The sequence below is a fragment of the Stegodyphus dumicola genome, chromosome 3, assembly GCF_044657685.1.
Source record: "Stegodyphus dumicola isolate Sdum_Otavi_A_Nest chromosome 3, ASM4465768v1".
Taxonomy (NCBI): domain Eukaryota; kingdom Metazoa; phylum Arthropoda; class Arachnida; order Araneae; family Eresidae; genus Stegodyphus; species Stegodyphus dumicola.
In genome coordinates this window covers 204,408,347-204,426,515 of record NC_140770.1, presented here as the reverse complement: position 1 = coordinate 204,426,515, position 18,169 = coordinate 204,408,347, and the positions used below count along the sequence as shown (strand labels likewise).

Below are 18,169 nucleotides of genomic sequence, written 5' to 3'. Positions count from 1 at the left end.
CATAAAAAATTATAACGCTTACAATCATTCTGCGCTTAATTAACCCTTTGATTGCTAACTGCTGTAAGTTGACGCGCTTCGCCTGAGCAGCATACGGCCGCAAAATGTTTTTGACCACCCTGACCAGTGTTTCTCGTTGCTAAGCAGCGAACGAGATATGATGTTTTTTTTACGAATGTTGGGCATATACGAGAGAAGATCTCTTGCTGCAGAAACTGAAAGGGACAGTCAAAGTGATACGAAAGAAAGTTACTACACATCAAGCCTCAACTTTGAGCCTCATCAATCGAGAAAAACGCTGAAAACACTAAGAACGCTTACGAACTTGAAAATACAATTCAAAGACTGTTGACAAGCAATGCGAAGCAAATATGGATGGAGGCAGTTCTTTGTAAAAATTTAAACTTCATCAGATGAGTTATTATAAATTGTTTAAGTAAAAAATGAATTAAAAGCAAACTTCTGTGTTACGTGAATAGTTTAATTTTAGCATGAATTTTTAATTAATAATTTAGATAATAATTATGAGATTAACTGTTAGTTAGTAGCTTACTAAATAAGTTCAAAGTTGATATCGTAATTTGCAATATTGAAATCACCGTTTAATAAACCAAAATACACTTGGAACGGAATTGGATTTTAATGAGCGGCAAGTACTGTATATCAAAATACAAATACAACCTTGAGTAAGTTTCAAAGTAGCTCTAAAATATATATCTCATGCAGCGTTTTCTTGTAAATGATTCAAAATATCAAATAGACTATTTTGCGATGTTCCATTTTTCAATCAGCTAAAATACTTTTCACTTCTTCATCTCAAGATGTATCAAAATACAAATAAACATTAAATTTGAAGAAGCATTCAAATGCAATTAATTGTTAAAAATATTAAAATACTACATGAATTAGAATTTGGGTTGTAATACTGTTAAACAGTATACTTTTATTTTGAAGTGCTTAAGGATGGCCCGCTGTTTCCTGATGATACCGCATAAATTTTTATTTCTTCCACAACCGTGGTCGTTTTTAAGCTCGCAAAGACTTCATCAAAGGCGTTTCTGATGTTAATAACTTGACGTACACAAAATGCTAATAGAATTTAACAGACTGCGGTTATCTGCTCATTCTAGGCAGGGTCAAATTTACAGAAGGTCAACCACAGCGTGTGCAACGAACGTTTATTTTCAAAGTGGCCTCGAAATCTTTTTAAAATACGTAAAATTTTAAATAAATGCTTTCAATTCTAGGTTTTTTTAAATATAAAATTAGAAGCAAGAACAAAATTTTGAATTTCGTATTTAGGTATACAGACAGTACATATTCATACGTACATTGATACATATATATGAAATTAATAATCATCTCAATAAACATATTTTCAGTTGTGCATTTAAATATTGACTAAGCAAAGCATAGTGAAGGGAAGCCAGCATACATTTTAAACTGGCCCTATTACTTGCGTAAGTTAGCCGCCAGTGGCATAGATCAGTTAGTTATTTTTTACTTAGTTCCTTATTTTATTTTGATCTGAGATTAATTGGTTTTAAAAGACATCTGACCTCTTTTCTAATCTGTATATTTCAGAAAAAAGCCGGAGACAAACCCAATTGAAACTAGTACGCTGAATGAGATGATGTTCTCAGGCACTGGGCCAAACTATTCTCAAGCTGCAAACGTCCAGGTCAATTTTAGCGGCATATCAGTGTTTTTATTATTTTCAAGTAAGCATACTTTGTAAAATACACTCATGTCCATAAATTAACGATAATTAGGAGTCACGCGGAAATCGAACTCTAAAATAAATATATCACCTGTAAAATCCCCACACACATCTTCAAGAATCATATGCAAATTTCAGGAAGTAACCAGATGACACCGATGGTACGTCACAATGACGAGTGTAAGAGAGTGATATATAAGGAATACAGGCAAAGAAGTAAAATTGTTCGCAGGCGCTTTATAAGCATTTCAGTGCAATAACCGAATAGTTATGACACAAAGGACGCATTTGGATCATTTTTTACGTGGTAGAATTATCGACCGTCTGGAATGTAGGCGTACCCAACTGGAAGTATCAGACGAACTTGGAATTGCCGATAGTGTCATCTCCAGGCTTTGGCAACGATTCCAAGATGATTAAATGTGAGTAGACTTTATAGCACAGGTCGCCCCAGAGTTACAACGCCGAATGAGGACTGGTATTTGGCAGTTACTGCCAAAAGAAACAGGCGGAGCACAGCCTCAGACCTGTCTCGTCAGCTTTCTTCAGCCACTGGTACGACAAGGGACATGCTTGGCCGACGAGTTGCAGCCCGTCAACCTCCTCCTACATGTCTACCGGAACTTCGGAGAGCATTGCTTTTTGAGTGGTGTAATATCCCCCAAGATCAGATCGATAATTTGATACTCAGCATGCCTAGGTGTTGTACGGACTGTATTGGATCGTCTGGGAGACATACAATGTATTAACAATCATACCAACCATGTAATATTGGTTTTTTGTAATTTGCTCCATGGAGAAAAAATCGCTAATTTTTTTAATAATATAGCATCCTTTTTTGCTCTTTCCCTTTTATTTAATAAATAAGCTTTACAAATAAGTCAAATTTGTTTTGCTTCTAACTCTTCCTTTGCCTGATTTTGCATTATCCTTAATTTATGGACATGAGTGTACAATATTGCCTATACAAAGACGACGTTTTTTTCCGGATAGAGATTTTTTCTGTTCATTTTTTTTTTTTTTTTTTTTTTTTTTTTAAGGAAAAAGAAAGTGGCTAGGGAAAAGTTCATTGGCCTTAAAATTTTTTAAAGCTTCCTGTATCTTTTCGAAAAAAATTTCAGATTTTCCTTCTCTGTTGAAACGGGATGTGTCTTTGCTGTTTACATTATCAGATAAATCGATGCTAGTAAAAATTTTATTCATTTTCATAATGGTATAACCGAACGGGCTGGCTTCATGGGCGTTTTCGTGGTTTTCCTAATGAGTAACGTGTATACGAGCCAGTTTCCCTTAGAAAGTCCTCCACGAAGGCATCCCTCCCCTTAGGCTGATAGCCCTCGAGCCTTTACCATATCACACACACACACATAATGGCATAAAAAAATCGAAATGGGAACTCGAAATTTATTCTTGTTCTGCAGTAAGATTTTCCTGTTAATCTTTCATTCATTATATTCGACTGATCTTTGCATTGCCATTGCTATACATAAATAAAAGAAATATATTAATTTAAAATTTAAAACTAGGCAAAATTTTAATTTGGGTTGATGTTTTGGTTTTCGTGAGTTTATAATAAATTACATAAAATAATAATAATTAAATGCCAATAAATTACATATTTCAAATGATTTAATTTTTTACAACAATGTAATATTTTCAAGCGTTCATAATTTCAGTATCTATGTAAATGTAGTTAAAATACTTATCGAAACAAACTTGGCATAACCAAAAAGAGAGAGAAAAATAATGAATCAATGAGACTCATCTCCAGTTTCTTATATCAGTTCTTTTCCATCTCTTTAGAAATAAATACATATTTTAGGAATTATATATACGCCATGTTAAAAAAGTCGTTACCCGTCTTTTATTTTCTCAATTGTTGTCCGTAGACATATACATCCATTTAGAAAATGTTTTAAATAAGACAAATATTCATATTTTAATATTTTAATTAAAAGCATCAGTTTAATAAAAATTACGATATCTACACTTTGACTCGTTCCTTTGTACCTATACTTATACATAGGAAAATGTTATAACCATGATATAAAAAAAAATTATGTGTGCACCACATGACTTCCTTGTACGGAATATTAAATTATACCCATTTTTTCTTGCATTTCATTTAAACTTATTGGATTGAATTAAATCTTCTTCGACGATAGCGCATAAACCACAATAGAATAAATGCACTCTTTTTAAAGTTCAGTATATTTGTTTACCATAGCGACATTCTGGCCCTAGGTTCAGTTAACAACGTTACATTTCTTCCATATTATAACTATGTCTATGTCTATGTCTTATCACTTAGGTAAGAGGCAATCGACCATTAACGGCCTTTACCAATACAGTAGACTCCTGATTATCCGCGGACGGATTATCCGCGACTGCCGAACAAAGTTTTTTTTTTTTTTTTTTTTTTTTTTAAACAAGCGTAAAGAAAAAAAAAATGTTCACAAAACTGAGCGAAACCTTAAATTTGCTTACATCGTGCTTATTTATAACAAAAATATCCCAGGCCTTCTCGGAACCTTCCCCTCTGATGAGAAAGTGATTTCTTACTCACCCTTGCAGCGGCCTCTCTTGCCTTAATCTTACTGACACGTCCACTTCCTCCCACTCGCCATTGTTAGTTTAAGCCTGATAGTGTTTGCGAACCGGTCGGAGTTAATTTCTTATCTTTTATTGTATTCAGTGCTTGTGCTTTTCTGGTTTTTCGTTATCGATTTAAAATGTCAGGAAAACGAAAGAAGGTTGTGTTGACGATTGCGCAAAAACTAGAATTAATTTCCAAAGTAGCAAACGGCTCTACAAGGCACCAAAGGGAATTGGATTACGGAATCGCGGAAACAACAGTGCGTGACATTCTAAAGCAAAAAGACAAACTGGTGAACTTTTCATCAATGTCGGACAGTGCTTCCGCAATGAAAACGCGAAAAAATATGAAGAGTTCTACCTTTGATGAGCTAGACACGGCATTGACAGAGTGATTAGCTCAAGTTTGAAAAGAGGGTACTCCTGTTGATGGTCCTATCATTGCGGCGACGGCAAAAACCTTTTTTGAGCTGTTAGTCCTGAAAGGAAATTTTGATGCGTCTTCTGGATGGTTGACTCGTTTTAAGTAGCGACATGGAATTCGAGAAATTGGACTTCATGGGGAGAAACTTAGTGGTGACCAACAAGCAGCCGACGATTTTCACCAGTAATTTGAAGAACTTGTTTTAAAAGAAGAGCTATCTTTTTAACAAATTTACAATGCCGACGAATCGGACTTTTGTGGAAATGTGTTCCCACTCGCACTTTAGCATTTGAAAGTGAAAGTAAAGCGGTGGGTCATTAAACAAGCAACGAAAGGATCACTATCTTGTCTTGCAGTAACGCTACCGGTGGACATAAACTTAGACTTCTTGTCATTGAAAAGTAAAAAAAAAAAAAAACCGAGATCTTTCAAAGGCACAAGGATAGAAAATTTGCCCTTTGATTACTTGAACAAAACAAAACAAAACAAAACAAAACAAACAAAAAAAATGGATGAACCGAAACATTTTTCAAGAATGGTTCGAAAAAATCTTTGTTCTTCAAGTGCGTAAACATCTTAAATCAAAAAACCTACCTGAAAGAGCTGTGCTATTGATCGACACCGCAACTTCTCACCCAGCAACAAGCGTACTAAAGTCTTCTGATGGACAAATTTTTGCAAAGTTTCTCCCCCCAAACGTTACTGCGCTAATCCAACCCATGGACTAAGAAGTCATTGCAACAAAGAAGAGAACATACTGAACCAAGCTGCTAATGACCAAACTTGAAGAAGGTTATGATCTGAAAGAGTTTGGGAAACACTACACAACCTTGGACAGAATCTACGATATTACATCTACATGGGACTCAGTGAAACCGTAAACCCTGATAAAATCGTGGAGAAAACTCATGCCTAATGTTGAAGCCAAAAACAACCTAACCCCTTTGAGTTGTGAAGAAGTGAATGAAGATGTAGACACGCCCACGTCAACTCTTGCCGATATGGTGAAAACAGTTCCGGGTGGTTAGAACATCGATGCTGAAAACATCAACGAGTGGTTGGAGTGTGACGTTAACGAACCTGGCTTCGAACGCTTGACAGATAACGAAATTGTGAAGAAAGCAAGAGGAGAGACTGAGAATGAAGGACAGCGCGAAGTGAAGGCGAAGAAGAGCCCATTGTGTAGATGCGGAAGACTCACGAAGCGGCTTTGCAACAAATCGACGGACTGCTGTGCTATTTGGAAGAACAAGACGACGCGGAGTTGGCCGAGAAACTTATGCTACGTAAAATGCAATCTCGAATCAAGAGAAAATGCTTCCAAAGCAAAAAGCAAACACAAATGACTGATTTCTTCAAAAAGGTATAGTTTTACAGTTATGCTATTGTAATTACATAATACATTACAGTAATATAGCAGTACATATGCATTAATTTTTCTGTGTATCCTTGATGCCTCTCGTAAGTACAAAGCACATTTTTGTTTTCATTATCAAAATTAGAGTGACTGTTTTCTCTTTTGCTATACCCGATTTTAGCTTTGTTCAGATTATCAGCGATTTTTGTTATCCGCGGATAATTGGGAGTGTACTATTTATTATACTTGACTTTTAAATGCTTGAGGAATCGAGTATGTTGTATCCAATAATATAGAAGTATTGTGCACATGCTGTGCTAGAACTCAGAGATTACTAGCGACGGAGGCTCCTGTGCCGCCGTCCGTAGAATAACTAAACTTTAAACAAACAAGGCGTCGTGTGGCGCCATCTGTTAGCAGGGATGAAAAGTATTTTAGTTGACTGGAGCTCTGGTTGCGCTATCTCTTGCAGGATGTATTGTAAGGCATTTTTAAAATTTCATAAAAATTATTCTTCTGATAAGCAATAATTGGAAAGTGAAATGATGAAAAACATAATTTGCTGTTCATTGAAACGTTTTACAAGCGTAAAAACTATTTACATACAAAGTCTACCTGCTTTGGCAGCAAAAAATACATATTATAACTCAGAATGCATATAAATTTATATCATCTTAAGAATTATCAAATTGTTGCCACGTGTCTATTCAAATACTATAATAAATCTAAAATGATGTAAAAAAGAAATCAAGCAAAGAACAACAACAAAACAAAACAAAAAAAAAAAAAAAAAAAAGGAAAAAGAAGAAGGAAACAGTTTTTCACAGACGATTCACTATTTCTCATTCAATTAATTCAGTTCTCACTTCGCGACAAGGCAAAAATACATAAAAATTCAAGATGTCTGTATTGAAAATTATGAAATAAATCTTAAACACTTATTTCTTCCAATAAATTCCAGAATGGATTAAGCATGAATGAATTCGCAATAACAAAAGAAGGCGTTATCTGTGTTATTACGAAGCTTACTTTCTTTAGATTGGCAACAAATCTACTATTCTGCTATTTCAAATGTAAACAAGCAATGGCCACCATGGCAAAACTTATTTGGCTTAGAGGCACTTAAACAGCTTTTTAATTGTTAATAATTCTAAAAGTATTGCATACAGATTTACTAAAGGCATAACAGGCTTAACTGGAAGATAAGAACAGCATAATTCCCTCGTTTTTAAAGCAAAAAATGCACAATTTCCAAACATATAGGAGTAAAGAAACAGATTTCTGAGCCGAGTAACAGAGTGAATATATGTATACATATATTTATATACTTTTGGTGCGGCGGATTGCAACCAAAATACGAGGTGCACATCTACATGTTATAGCAGTCCTACATACAAAATTTCAACGTTCTGAAGTTACTCGTTTTTAAGTTATGCGAGATACATACATACGTACGTACCCACAAACGCCACAAAAAATTCTCTTCAGAATTCATTTTAAATTAGTTTTACAATTTTTTGGGGGGAAAAGAGTCCTCTATTCTGTCCTTACGTACAGTTGTCACACAAAAGCATCGTTAAATTGCGTTCGAGAGCGGTGGAAATTGATGTTTGCGTTGAAATATGATGCCTGAAACTTTTCGCGATTACAATACTTCCTTTTTACTTCGTACAAGGAAGTAAAAAAGACAAAGAGTGTATGATGTACAAGATATTTAATTTCAAATTTTAAAACAGCTTGTTTATTGAAAGCTCAAGTGTCATATACAAATTGCGTGGAATACTATTTAAATTTGTATGTAACTAAAAATAAAGTATCAGATTAGGGAAAGATCTGAGATGTTAATACATTGAGTAACAAGCAATGAAATGGAGACTTTTGTGAAAAGTTTTGATTACAGTTATTAAAGAGATCTTAATTTTTATCACATAATGCAAATTGGCAAGAGTCCATTGTAAAAAATTTCGCTAAATGAAAAAATCAATTTGCATATACTTTTAATTAGGAAAAAAAATTAAAGCTAGAACTATACTTTTTTCATAATCAATAATCCAAACAGTGAATTTCAGAATAGGATAGGAAAAATTCCTTATCTGTAAAATCAGGTAGTAAAAACATCAGCAACAACAAAAAATCTTATGTTAGATATCACACTGTATTAAAGAAAATCATGAAAATGAAAAACACAGTTTATGCGAATATTGAGAAATACGGATATGCTTATAATTCAAAAGAAATAAAAAATATGAAATTTTAAAGGAAAACACAATTTTCACTGATAGATTTCAGTGTAATATTTGCTCGAAATGTTTTTCCTTAGCTGCTAAAGATAACTGTGTCAGTAAACTTTCTTAATATAATTAATTGGTACTGCCACGCACTGGTGGCAGTATACTAATGTACGAAAGTGCGTTTGAGCAAGTCTATACGACTTGTTGATTCCTTTCAGAAACTTTGTTTTTCCTTTCAGGAACTTTGTTTTTCGGAACTCCCTAAGAAAAAAAAATCTGGTGGGAGATCGTGGCGGCTATTGCACTGTATTCCTTGTTGAATAATAGTTCCAAATGTTCAAAAAACTGCATGATTCTGCAGACACGCAGAAATTATTCCCTATATTCTGAGTGAATTTACCACTATGCGAGAAAGTTTTTTTTTTCCTGTGTCTTTTTATCTAGTATATTTACGATATTCCAAAAGAAAATTTCTCAATTTTGGAATTTTAGGGTTATTTACTTTATTTATACAGTATTATTAGTTTTTAAAAGTTGCTTCCTTTTTACTTTCTTGTATTGTGATACTGAAAAATTTCGAGTATTATATTGCAAAGAAAATATCCATTATAACAGTTTTCAAATCCAGCTGAACACTTTTTTTGGCGTAATATCTATCCATATGGACAGAATAAAGGATTCTTTTTCACGAAACGGATTGTAAAATGGACTTGAAATGGATTCATAAGAGATCTTTTATGACGTTTGTACGGACTCACGTATGTATGTATTTTGCATAACTCAAAAAAGCAGTAGTCATAGAACGTTAACATTTTCTATATGGGGCTGATATAACATCTAGTTGTGACTCCCCTTCTCGCTGCAATCAGAAGCACTAAACACACAGACATATATATGTATATATTCCCACCCTGCTATCCGGCTCGGTGTACTCTTAAATTAAAATCAGTAAATTATGCAATTTTTGCTTTGAAAGTGATTGAATTATGTTGTTCTTGTGTTTCGGTTAAGGATTTTATGCCTTTAGTTAATGCGCATTCAATAGTTATAGAATTATAAACAATTTAAAAGTGTAAGTGTCGCTGGGTCTAATGTGGCGGCTGTTTGTTTACATTTGAATCTCATAAGTAGTATATTGAATTAAGTCAGTTGGTGCACCAGCTTCAGTGATTTTTGCTCACTGGGATCAAAAGTTAACTTTAAATGTTTGTGCATCTAAATTTTTGTCTTTCTGCCCGTGTACCGAATTGCTTGCTTTTTCACGTAAAAGCTCTAATTTCAATTGCAAAAACAAACTATTTTTCTTTAACTGCTTTAAATTCTATTTGGTGTTTTAGAGTTTTCTGCATTTTACAATTTTTAATGATGATGTTTTGATTTTTTATGTATTTTTGCCTTGTCGCGAAGGCAGAACTGAATTGATTGAATGAGAAATACATCTCTAATCAAATTCGAGGAAATAGGTATAAATGAAAGTGCAGCAAAAAAATGGGTATAATTTAATAGGCCGTGCAAGGAAGTCATGTAGGGTCCACAAAAAATATGTTTTTAAAATATTTATGCATGTTAACCACATCAGTGCTTCGTATGTATATTGCAGTTGTGTGAAACCATACATAATAGCAAGCGTTGTATTAGATATAATTTGTTTGTGACAAAGGGGAAACTAATACAGAATTCTCTCTTTCGAAGGTGTGAAAAGTAGCTGACTCTAACATTTTAACCTGATTCTCAAAAAATGACAGAAAGATGAACAAATTTAGTACATATTCTGTATAATATAATGTACTACACATTAGTTTATAGCATAATAGATATAAAAATCATTATTTTTCCTGTGAAGAATATAGTTTCATCTCGAATAGCTGCAGTCGCCGTCGTATTTATACCCACTTGCTAATGTGTGAGTTAGCTTAATTAAGCTATAGGGCCATTTGCAGTCAGGTGGGCGGGCTAGGTACTCGTGATCGTGACTGCTATCCGAAAGCTGTTCTAGAGAGGTTTAAGTTACTGTATTTCACTATGCTACTCCCGTTTTCACTTTTATATGAGACTTAAACGGTATGTTCCGCCCTACCGACTGTAATTCAAGACTACTACATCAATCGATGCACACCCATAGCAGCAAGTTTTCACTGCGCAGTTTTTAAAATTTCACCTTTATAACGCTAGTTTAATCATTTAAAAGTGACAACTGTAATAAAAAGCTTTAACAGTTTTTTTTTTTTTTTTTTTTTTTTTTTTTCTGTCATAAATACAGATGCATTATATAATTTCCTTTACGTGATTTAAATGGAAGCAAAAAGTTTAAACAGGAAATTCTGAAGCTTATTTTTACAAAATGTATTAAAATACTATAACATTAATACCAAAAATTATGTTGTTTCCTTTTTTTATGAAGAATAGCCTAAAATGAATAATAAACTAAATAAATAAATAAAAATAAATCTGAAAGGTTTCAGATTTTAATTACATCCAAAGGGGCGTTTATTTAACGTTTTGTATGTTATCTTTGTTTATTAAATGTTATGTTCTTTGCACTTAAACCATAAAATTCAGCTCAACAGCAGTGTCGCAAAATAATTTTAAAATGAGCATATCTTTTTAGAATTTCCGATACACAGTTCCGCGGCGCTGGAGATAAAAAGGTTTTTCCCCCCGTAGAGTGTTGCTATTGCTCGCTTTTAAATTGTTGAGTTTGTTAATCAAAAATTCGGTAAAGTTTTACAAAATAGAAAATCGAAAATAAAAAAAATTCCAAATTTCAAATTTGGTCTTCCACATGCCCATATTCGTAGGAGGATTACGTCATTCAAAATTCGATGACTCTGTGTACCGTTGTTTTATCACAATGCGAGAAATATGCATATATTTATGCAGATTTTTCGTTATTTAATTTCTTTATAACACAGGGCGATAATACAGGGCGATAAGTGGCAACAGTTTGAAAAGTGATTCGCCGTTTGTAGTGAATCGACGCAAAATCGCAAAACGAAAACAATATCCTTCAGGGACAAATCCCTTTGGATTAAAAAAAAACATTGTATAGAATCTTTCTGCCCTTCGCTCTTTAGCTTGGATAAACTGGTTTCAAAAATGAAATTTAAAATATTATTATTTTAGTTCAAGTTTACCAGTTGTTATTGCAAATAACATTCGAAAGCAAATGAGATAATTATTTCATATTATCAATACGCGGATGCGGTTGTGGTGAAAAATATCGTAATGTTTCAGGTTACCAATTTTGGCCGAACGAGATAATTCAATTTCAAAATGGCCTACGCAGGGTCAAACTGTAGTAAACAAAACAGCACGCAATACTGTCATCTGTTTCTTATGGATAAATAAACAAGTGTATCCTGTTCCCGTGGGTAGCCTTAACCTAAATCTCTCGCCATTCACATTACCTGTCTGTAATTGTTCATCATCCAAATGTTTTTCTCGTAATACGTGTGAAAGTATGTATAGATATTAACTCATAATACTCGTCAAGAATGCGATCTCGTCAAGGCAAATTCTGTTTATCTGGCTTTCGATAACACCCGAAAACTGAAATCCATGACGCAAATGGCGGAGGAAGCTAGAATTACTGAGGCTATGGGCGTTTTCAAGGTAACGAATGCGACGTTAACTCGTTTTGTTGTATAAAGCATCATTTCGATATTAGCACTTACACGTAACAGTGAGGCTATTCATGAAGGATCTCCAGTAGGTTCTTTGACCTCCAAAAGTAAACAGACGTGTTTTGCCTCACGAAAAACTGGCTGTCATTCCAGAACCTTCCGGGTTGACAAAGGTATTCGCCTTCTTCTACGAATTTTTTCTCCATTTTTTTTTTTTTTTTTTTTTTTTTTCTTTCCCTTCACCTCCACCCTCTAAATGTCTTTTGTGACGCAAGGTTAACGTAGTGAGAAGCGCTAAGAGTAAAACGGCGCTTTCGTTTTCTTCGTGTTCGTCGTGAGCCAAAAAAGGAATAACACCCCGTCTCCTAGAGATACATTGCTCGAAACCTTTTCTGAAGACAAAAAAATCACATTCATTGGACTGGTTGCCATTTTTTTTTTTTTTTTTTTCTTTTCGTCCCTAAATTGTACTTAGTGCAAAGATGGCTTTTACAATGGGCTAAAAAGTACGAAATCAGATTAATCAGCAATTTCGTCTTTTCTTAATGATTGAATGAGAGTGTTTTTCTTTTATTAGTTGTGTGTCATTAATTTTCTCTGTTAACGCTTTAAAATATTTTCTTTTAGCTAGGTTTTTGTTCATCAATTCCTATCCATTAAATATATGCTTTTTTCATCTATGACATCCAACCACTTTTTACCTCGAAATACTAGCCTGTCGCAAATATTCCCTTACTTGGTGGGTTCATTGACCTTGTAATCTTCATAAATTTGGCACATATTATCAAATTTATTACCTTTAAAATTCCATGTACAAATTTCGAATTACGATTGTCTTCAAGAGAGAAAGGTTTTTGTAGACGTATGTCTGCTTTATTGCACAGCTAAGTCATACTTCTAAGTTAGTACGCGTCTTCTTTAATTGTAAGTTATCGCATTTCTGTTCGAATCCAGGCATCCGACAAAGATACCTAGAGCATCGATTTTGAGAGTAAAATAACTAACCTTACGAAAATTACTTATATATTAAAATAATAATAAAAAAGTATCAGTAAGTTAGTTTAGAACACCATATTTTGTCGTCTAACAAATAAAAAAAAAAAAAAAAAAAAAAAAAATACCCTGAAAGTTTTCAGATTTTATATTACGCTCAAAGCGTCATTTTTTTTAACGTTTTGTGTGTTACCTTTATTTATTAACTATCATATCTTTGCAATTAAACCATAAAATTCAATTCAACAGCAACTTCAGCAAATAATTTTAAAAAGAGCATATCTTTAGAATTTCCGAAACACAGTCTCGCGCACTGAGACAATTTTTTTCCCCTACACTGTTGCCTTTGAAATCGTCGAGTTTGCTAATCAAAAATTCGTTTACGTTTTACAAAATATGAAGTAGATAACAAAACAAATTCCAAATTTGGGCTTTCAGATGCCCTCGGGTACAGGATTACGTTATTCAAAATTTGATGGCTCTAGATGCCGTTGCTTTATCACAATGCGAGAAGCATACATTTATGCAGATTCTTCATTATTTAATTTCTTTAAATATAATACAGGGCTCTAATATTTGGTGGCAACAATTTGAAAAGTGATTCAATGCATTTAAGTTTTCAACCCAAAATGCCAAAACGAAATTAACAGCCTTTCTGAGCAAAATTGCCCCTTTCGACTAATACTAATAATAAAATCTAATGTTTGAGTGTTTAGAACTCTTCAGAAATTACGGCCAATTTTTCTATAAACTAGATTTCAGATTTAATGTATAACTCTATAAAATTTTAAATATAGCCTCTATACAGTTATGCATAGAAATTCTATGCGTAGATATTCTAGAGCATTTTGTACAGATTCTATAAGCTTATAAAGCTTGAATGCATACATGCTTATATAATGAGTATAGAATTAACTAGAATTCTGCTAAAAATATCAGATCTAATTTATAGAAAATTGGACCATAATTCTAAAGAACTGTAAACAAGTTTCCTTGCTTTGGTTATTTATAAAAGATTCTAGAGAAGCTTTTGCGTTTTTAAAAGCATTATAAAATCAAAATTTTCATTTGGTACTAAAAAGAATGAATAAAATTTAACTTAAATTTTGAAATTATCTATGATATGTGGGGGAGGGAGAGGCATAAAATCTATTGGAAACTTTTGCGATTTTTTTAACAGAAATACTTAATATTGTTTTGGTTTAAAAAATATTTAAATAAAAATAAATAATTTTAAATAATAGTTTAATTAAAATTTAAAAAAATATTTCCCGTTTCTCTTACTAATGGTACATGTATAATAATTAAAAACATCAATTCCAGAAATTAGGAATTTATAATTAATAGCATAAATTTGACCTTTTAATTACCGTATTTGACGGCATATAAGACGCACTTTTTTTCCTAAATTTGGTCTCAAAAAAGTTACCTGCGTCTTATACGTGAAGGACACAGGTTAACTTTCAATACTGAATGCTATTTTTAGCCCGGATAAAGGTCTAGACACACATAACTTTGCTACATCTGCCATAATTATTTTGCGCATGCGTGAAACATCTGTCGCCAAAAAGCGCCAAAGCTCGAAGCTGATGTCGAAGTTCGAACAGGTTCGACGGTCACATTACGTCTATGGAGCCTTTCCTTCTTTACATAGACTTCCTTAGACTCAGCCGACACATATGTCGGTATCGGTGCTACTCTGTTTAAACGTGTCGGTATCAGCGCTACTTCGGTACTACTACTACGGTATCGGCGCTAATTAGTCTCCGATACCGACACCTGTATCGGTATCGGTGCTTAAAACTATTTGTTTAAAAAAAGTACCATGGAAAATATGACTTGAGGAAACAAGAGATTAAGCTATACAATTCATTATAAACTGGGAGTGTTAAACTACGGCAAAGTGCATGGAAACAGAGCAGCAGCAAGGCATTTCGGTCCACCACCTACCGAAGAAATGATACGTACTTGGCGACTGCAGGAAGATCAACTGAAGACTGCTAAAAAACAAAAACATAACTTTCGATGCCCAGCTCCATCAAAATGTGGGTGACAGATAAGAGGAAATCTAGGATAAGTGTTTCAACTAAAATGATAACCAATGAGGCCAAAGGATTTGCAGAAAAGATGGGAATCAGAATTTTTCAGGGTCTGGGGCTGGTGCTACAGGTTCATGAAAAGGCAAGGCTTATCAATGCGTACCAAAACAACTATTGCACAGAAAATGCCAGTAGATTATGAAGAAAAAATACTACCATTTCATAGGTTTGTTATAAATGTAGGAAGAAAACTTCTTTTGAGCTCGGTCAAATAGGAAAAATAGATGAAATTCCACTCACAAATTGATGTACCATCCAACAAGACTGTGAGTATTAAAGGGTCTGAATCAATAACCATAAAAACCACAGCTCATGAAAAAACCCGATATACGGTAGTTCTAACATGTTGTGCTGATGGCACAAAACTACCGCCGTTTTTCATATTCAAAAGAAAAACTCATCCGAAAGAAAAACTTTCAACGGGTGTAATTGTTCATGTTCATCCGAAAGGCTGGATGGACGAAGCTGGAATGAAACTGTGGTTACAGAACGTATGGGCGAGGCGACCTGGTGGACTCTTAAGGAAACCCTTTCTTTTGGTTTTGGATCAGTTTAGTGCCCATAGAACTGAAACCATAAAGAATAAAGCGAGAAAATTAAAAACCCAGATAGCTGTCATTCCTGGTGGACTGACTAGCCAACTTCAGCCTTTAGATGTATTGGTGAATAAGCCATTTAAGGAAAAAGTGCAAGAACGATGGAGCAAGTGGATATGAGAGCCACATCACGCCCTCACACCCTCAGGTAGAATGAAGCGGCCGTCTATTTCACAAGTGTGCGAGTAGGTAAAAAGATCTTGGGAGGACGTAAAGGCTGAAGTAATTGTTAACTCCTTTAAGAAATGCGGAATCAGTAATACACTTGACGGAACAGAAGACGACGCATTATTCGAAGAAGATGATACTAGCGATAACGGAAACAGTAGTGATGACGATATTTTCGTTTTCGATGATGATGATAGTGAAAAGAGTTTTTATGGTTTTGAAAGTGATTAAAGTCTAATTTCATGATAGGCAAAGTTCTCCTTGAATCTGTGTTTTTTGTTGTTTCTGCTTTATTTTGTATTATGTTTGATTGCTTGCCGTTCATTCATTTATTCATTACTGAAATTTACATATCATGTTCAAAATAGATTGCCACTTGTTAATTTTCTTTAATAAAAATATGTTTGGTAATTGCATTCAATGATTGTTTATTTGGCTTTTACGAAACGTGAGAACTAAAAGAAACCACTTTGACCATTGAAACTCTTTTTCCTTGTGTGGGGTCTTCTAAATACGGGTGCGTCTTATATGCCGTCAAATACGGTAATTTTTTGATTTAAATTGTTTTTACCTTTTTCTAAATATTTAATTTTTGTATTATATAAGAAATATTGTACAAAAAATTGCTCAAACAAGTTTAGAAACTAAGAAAAGTTAAGATAGAGCAAAGGAGGTAAAAATTTCGATTTAAAATTGCTTCAAAATTTATGAATAAAAAATCTGTATTTTCTCTCATATGGTATATTAGAAGCTGAAAATTCTCTTTGATTGCAGTTTCAAAAATTTTTCAGATCTCTACATTCTATAAAAATAAAGTATTTCTTCCTCCTTTCTGCATGCCTTAGTGGTGTAACGGTTAAAACACTCGGCGCGTATTCGAGAGGGCCAGGTTCGAATCCCGGGCGATGGCATTGCTCATTTTTCATGTCTCCTGGTTCAAAAACAACCAAATGACTCTACATAAAGGCTTTATAAAATTTCTATATGATTTTGGATAGTAATATTTTTGTATTAAAGCTTTATAAAATTTCTATATGATTTTGGATAGTAATATTTGTGTATTAAAGCTTTATAAAATTTCTATAAAATTTTAGATGGAAGCATTTCTGTGAAAGGTTACCTATAATGTTCTGTGAGAATTTTTAGAGCTTTGTCAGCCTTTATTAAAATGATTCGTAAAATTAAGCTCTTTTTACAAGCGACGACCAAATAAAAGTATATGTCGTCTTCAGTTAATACAATACTTAATTTATTTATTAAGCATATATACAGTAACAATTGCATATTACGATGAAAAAAGAACTGGGTATATTGAAAACCTTATCTGATTCTTAGCTCAACGGTTCTCGTTTGAAACTAACAGAACTCCGAAGAATTTTTCTCCATGCTATTGCCAGTCTAACACTAAATTTTGACAGATTTTAAAATTTAAACGAGCGTGCCCTCTTCAATTTTTTACAATAAAAACATTTTAAAAAAAGTCGATCTTCAGAGTCACGTCACTTATAAGATAAATGACAAGTACCTTACATTCCTTTTTGTCATTCTGTCACAAATCAAACATCCTCCCATCAACGTTCTATTTCTAGAAGCTAACGCTTGCTCCCCTTGCAAGAGTAGCTTTTACCAAAACATGTCCTTCTGCATTCAGAATGAAAAAAAAAAAAAAAAAAAAAAAAAAAGAGTTTTAACGTAAGCACATTGCTATTTATTCTTAATTTAAAGAAAGAATTAGTTTGTTGTACATATTCTTTCTTAAAAGACAAGGTATTTTATTTAGTAAGGGCAAAGATTTCAAAATAAACTGTTTTTTACTGCCTTGTACGAAGTAAAGGAAGTATTGTAATTGCGAAAATTTTTCGGTACCTTATTTCAACGAAAATATCCATTTTGTCCTCTTTCGAATCCATTTGAACGATATTTTTGCGTGATATCTATACTCAGGGACAGAATAAAGGACTCTTTTTCCAAAACGGATTACAAACTGGATTCAAAACAAATTTTTTTCGTGACGTCTGTACGGAAGTGCGTACGCACGTACGTATGTATCTCGCAGAACTCAGAAACAAGTAGCCTTATAACGTTCAAGTTTTGTATTGTCGGACTGATATATCGCATAGTTGCGCAACTCCCTTTTTGTTTGCACTCGGGCCGCACCAAACGTATATAAATAAATAAATATATATATATATATATATATATATGTATATACTTAGTTTGTAAGTCGACTCGGTGAGCTCAGTTATTTGTTCGTATATTTTGGTAAATTGTGCATTTTTTGCTTTAAAAAGTGGATTGAATTATGTTGTTATTATGTTCCGGTTAAGGGTTTTATGCCGTTAGTTAATCTGCGTGCAATAGTT

General features: G+C 33.5%; 1 protein-coding gene across 1 annotated transcript in view; it reads left to right on the top strand.

Moving 5' to 3' along the window:
- Positions 1 to 1,097: 1,097 nt before the first annotated feature.
- The window catches only part of LOC118187556 (uncharacterized), a 61,862-nt gene continuing 44,790 nt past the window's right edge, over positions 1,098 to 18,169 (top strand). Inside the window, exon 1 of the mRNA XM_085812390.1 lies at positions 1,098 to 1,721. The gene's annotated coding sequence lies outside the window, so the exon portion shown is untranslated. The remainder of the gene's footprint in view (positions 1,722 to 18,169) is intronic.